The sequence below is a fragment of the Callospermophilus lateralis genome, chromosome 2 (genome assembly GCF_048772815.1).
Source record: "Callospermophilus lateralis isolate mCalLat2 chromosome 2, mCalLat2.hap1, whole genome shotgun sequence".
Taxonomy (NCBI): Eukaryota; Metazoa; Chordata; class Mammalia; order Rodentia; family Sciuridae; genus Callospermophilus; species Callospermophilus lateralis.
Window position 1 is genome coordinate 121,449,971 of NC_135306.1, and position 5,085 is coordinate 121,455,055.

The 5,085-nt window shown below is 36.2% G+C and overlaps 1 pseudogene; it reads right to left on the bottom strand.

Annotated features, from left to right (window-relative positions):
* Positions 1-1,439: 1,439 nt before the first annotated feature.
* LOC143391201 (large ribosomal subunit protein eL32 pseudogene) lies at positions 1,440-1,844 on the bottom strand (annotated as a pseudogene).
* Positions 1,845-5,085: the final 3,241 nt, after the last annotated feature.

Genomic DNA, 5,085 nt, shown 5'->3' on the forward strand with positions numbered 1-5,085 from the left:
AACATGACTACTTAGTGACAAAAAAAGAGGAAACAGAACAGGATTGGAGCCTGTGCTAGACACCACTCAGTTTGGGCTGAGTAAGTAGGGCAGGTGTGGCTGACAGTGGATGTTACTGGGTTCCTGGAGTAGTCTAGATCCAGATTGTTTCTCATATATGTGAACAACATCAGGTAGCCAAGAAGCTTCATCTGGGGACCAATAATCTGTGAAAAGGCAATTGGAAGACTTTTCAAACTCCAGGGGTAGTTTTGGGTAAATATGAACAATAAGTAACTATCTCCCTAATTGGGAATGAGAATTTATGGTCATGGTTTATTTCCTGGAGCGTGGACCTGGCAAAAGTGCCATGGTCATAGGAGAAGTTTGCACACTAAGCAAATTTCTAGAAGAAGCATGTGGGAAAAGGAGCCCACAACAAACTCAAAGGATAATTATGGCATATTACGGATAATTATTGCACAAAGCCTCATTATCTAAATAGAAGCACAAGAATGAAAAGTGTAACCTAGATATCATTGCTCAGCCATAACTTCGCTCCAGGATCAGGGGAAGCAGATTGAATACCCTGAATCCCAGTGATGGTCTGGGGTCTGATTTCCTTGGTTGCCCTGTTGGGAGGGGCATCGGTCCAGTTAAAACAATTTGTCTGTGACCTTGGGGTTTCATTCAGCTTGCAGTCTAGTTATGTGGCAAAGAAGCCTAATCTAACCTTACCATGTGTAAGTTGCTTCATTTCCTTTCTCTAGTTTGCTCTATTCTGAAAATCGTAGAACTGTTGAAATTCTGGGTGGGTGAGTAGGGCTTGATCTTTGAGAGGTGAAAAGTAGAAGCAGGAAAAAGGAGGATAAAGTGGCTCATATATACAGGGCATCATATTTAAGAGGAAAACAAGATGAAGGTCATTATCATGATATAGTTTAACAAGATAGGACTCATCCTTGGTTGTTTTAATTGTCACACACACACATACACACACACACAGACACACACACAAAACACAGATTTATCTAGTTTGCTTATTGCTTATGTGTAAAATGGGGTTAATAAACATAATTCACCATGAGATGAATGTAAAAAAATAAATGAGATAAAATGTGAAGGACTGAGAAAGTGTCTTGCACACTTGCACACAGTGAGTATACTTAATTTGTTGTTGTTGTTGTTTTGTTATTTGCAATACAGAGGGGGTGAATTCAGGGCTTCACAAGTTAGGCAAGTACTCTCCCACTGAGCTAAATGCCTAGCCCTTTTGCTTATTTTATTTTGTGATATGGTCTGGCTAAATTTCCAAGCTAGCCTTAAACTTATGATTCTTTTGCTTTAGCCTCCAGAGGAGCTGGGATTATAGGTGTGCACCCCTATGCTTGGTACATCATTTTTTTTTTGCAGTTTTTGTGCTTTTATTTAAGCACACAAAAAATGTGCGTGCGAACTGTTCACTCATTTTCTTCATTGCTCAGCCTAGCATTGGGATTGGTGACTCTGATGGCTAGTTTGGCTGCTCTTTCAACGATGGCTTTGCAGTTATTGGAGGAAACATTGTGAGCAATGCCAGCATAGTAAGATTTGTTGCACATGAGCAGCACTTCCAGCTCCTTGATATTGTGGACCAGAAAATTCCGGAAGCCACTGGGCAGCATGTGCTTTGTTTTCTTGTTGTTTTCATAACCAAAGTTGGGCATCAAAATCTGGGCCCTTGAATATTCTCTGCACCCTGTTGTTAATACCTCTGGGTTTCCACTAGTTGAGCTTAATTTTGACATATTGGTCTGACTGGTGCCCAACTCTTTGGTACTCTTTTTGATGATTTTGGGCTTCATGTGAGGTCTGAGGGCAGCCATGATGCTGTATATGGATAGTGGCCACCTCTGTAGGCAGTGCCAAAGAAGAGATGGCGAAGATATCGTGCCCATCAACTGCTTTTGATGATGATAATGATGTTAATAATGATGATATTGATGTTGATGTGTGCCATTTGAATAAGAAGTTTGTCCTGCATTTTAGGGTTCTTTTTGAAAACTGTGAAAAGAAGAAATGGAGCTAATATGTGTTCAGTTTTCTTCTTCTCCTCTTTCTCTCCTCCTCTTCCTCCTCCACCTTCTCCTTCTTCTTCTTTTTCTTTGTTTGCTTATTCTGATTTTGGGGTTGGAACCCAGGAACATTTACCACTGAGCTACATGCCCCAGTCCATTTCTCATATATATATCTGTGTGTGTGTGTATATATATATATGTGTGTGTGTGTGTGTGTGTGTGTGTGTGTGTGTGTATTTGTTTTTTTGAGACAGATTGTTGTTGAGTTGCTGAAGGTTTTTCTAAGTTGTAGAGCCTGGCTTCAAACTTGCCAACCTCATGTCTCAGCTTCTGGAATTGCTGGGATTATAGGTATTTACCACCAGGCCTGGCAAGCTTTCTTATTTTCAGAATATTATCTTACTAAATCCATACATCCCATTTGCAGAAGAAGGAAGTTATGAATTAAGTAGGTCATAAGTTTCTCTATTTCACAGAGCTTGGAAGTGTGTACACATTAGCTGCAGGAAATCTCTTTAAGACTCTAGTATTGGTTATTTTGGATTATCTCCTGTAATTCTGATAACAACTACTTTGCATACCCAAGTATAATTTCATTTCCAAATTTTATAATCATAATTGTTAAAATATTGCCTCTGAGCACTCACAAGGACCTGATCAGGATGATTATATGACTCAAATATCAGTAATATTAAAAAAAACTTGGAAGAAACAATGAGAGTAGATATAAAGAACAACAATAACTTTCTTTAAATAGTTGGTGTGATGTAATGTGAATGATCCTATAGAACTACAAAAGGGAGAAATGAACCTACTGGGTATAAGACACAAAATATTCATATTTATAAAAATTTTAATATAATTGTACAGTATTTGACCTTTAATATAAGAAGACTTTTGCTAATTAAAAAAACATAAACAATGAAAGATTCACTTATTAGAAACCAAGGTGCCAATTCAAGGAGGTGATTTCAAAGAAATTCCTCCTAGTCCTGACAATATCTGTAATCTGGGCTAGTCCACAGTGAATAATGCTATTCATAGCATCATCAACTTCCTTTGCCTCTCTCACCATCTCATTCTGTAAAGATTTAATAATTAATTTTGTGCAAAAACAGGAAAGTATCATTTTTTTCTGTTACAATGTGGCCACAAGTTACTTTAGAAATATGAACTTGAAATTTGAAAAAATTTCCTATTTCAAGTTTTGCCATTTAGTACTTTGAGTTTTTCTAGACCTCAGTACTTTTATCTCCAGAATAGGAATACTACCCATTTCATAGCAAAATTTAATAAAGCAACATATGTAAAATGCCTACCAGATGCTGATGTCGAACAAATAAAGCTCAAATAAACAGTACTGACATGAATGACTGAAAGGGACAATTTTAATTATTTTTCAAGTTATTAAAGTCTGACATGCAAACAAGTGTACAAAGTCTAATTGATTGGTTGTATATTTTATCATCATTAAAAAAATCAAGAGACAAGTAAAACAGCATGTCCTTGAATGCCCTCTTTCTCTTCCCCAAAACATAGTCAAATTAAGGGAACAATAAGAGCAATTCTGGACCAGAAAGTCCAAATACATATTATCTTAAAGGACACTGGCTTTCTCTTATGCACGTTGGGAACCAGGCAAGTTAGTGTTGTCTGTAGAAAGCTACCTTCTTGCACATAAGCCAGGACAGTTAGTTCCTCCTTGGGATGCTGTCAGGCAATCAAACTTATCAAACCAATGCTCACAATGTTACTGTTTCTGCAGCTGAACATATGAAACCCTCTCTGAGTGGAGCAGGATCAAAAGGGAGGAAAGTATAGAAAGGATACGTGTCATGCATCCAGCCTCTGTTACTAGACAAAATTCTGTGAGGGAGAGGAGGCACTGCTTGGCAAAGCACTGTGAGGGGCTGAGATGCTATCTGTTCAGCCTGTCACTATTGAACTCTTGTGGAGAATTATCTAATTTCTTCTATGCTTTCCCCAACAAAACCATATCTCCCACGCTCTCTCTGGGCACTTTGTTTGGCTGATCTACAACCTATCCTCATGCCCTGGAACAATTGGGCTGTGGATGAGACAGATATATTTTCTTAAAATAAGTACTACTTACTTTCCCCAAAAATAAATAAGTAAATTTTATTCTGCATGTAGAAGGATAGCACCCAATTTAAGAAAGAAAATAATCACATATTATTGGACATATGTCATTAAAAGAACTGAGTTAGCATTTGTGTATACTACATTTTACACTATTTTATTATAATGATGCATACAAGTATAAATTATCAAATTCTATGTACATGTTTATGAATTTTGTCAAAGTAGACACATGGTAATCAGCATCCTAATAGAAAACTACAGCAGGAGTTCCCTTATACTTTCCCTCAATGTCTAACCACAGTATTACTCTTGGTTTAGCATAGGACAGCATTTTTTCATATATTTGCTTTGTTTTATTTTATTTTTGCATATAAATCAGTGCTTCTCAACCTAAACATACATCAAAACTTCCCTGAAGATTTGTTAAACAAATTCTTATTTGATTCTCTAAATAAGAATTTGCAGTTCTAACAAATTCCCTGTCAGCATTGATGCCCATGGCCTAGAGACACTGCTTTAAAAACTATTGATCTATAATCTTCCATTTCATAAATGTACCACTTTTGATTATCAATCATATACTTGGTGGAAAGTTATGAATAATATAAACTTGATTACTCTTATGTGCATATGGGGGAGGATATATGAATAGATATATAAGTAAAAACTACAAGGTCATGGTTTATCATATAATTTTACACAAATCATATTGTCCAAATGTTTACAAATGATATTAACCAACTTACATTTCATCCTTTAGAGATGTAATTGCTTTAGATACAGAACACCTTTGTCATTTTTCAAAATGTGTTAGACAAAATACACAGTCGAATTTTACTGTCATTTTATGATATTTATGATATTGATCATATTTTTACATATTTTGTTTTTGAATATCTTCATTTGAAGTACCTTTTCAAGACTACTTTTCTGGTTTGCATATATT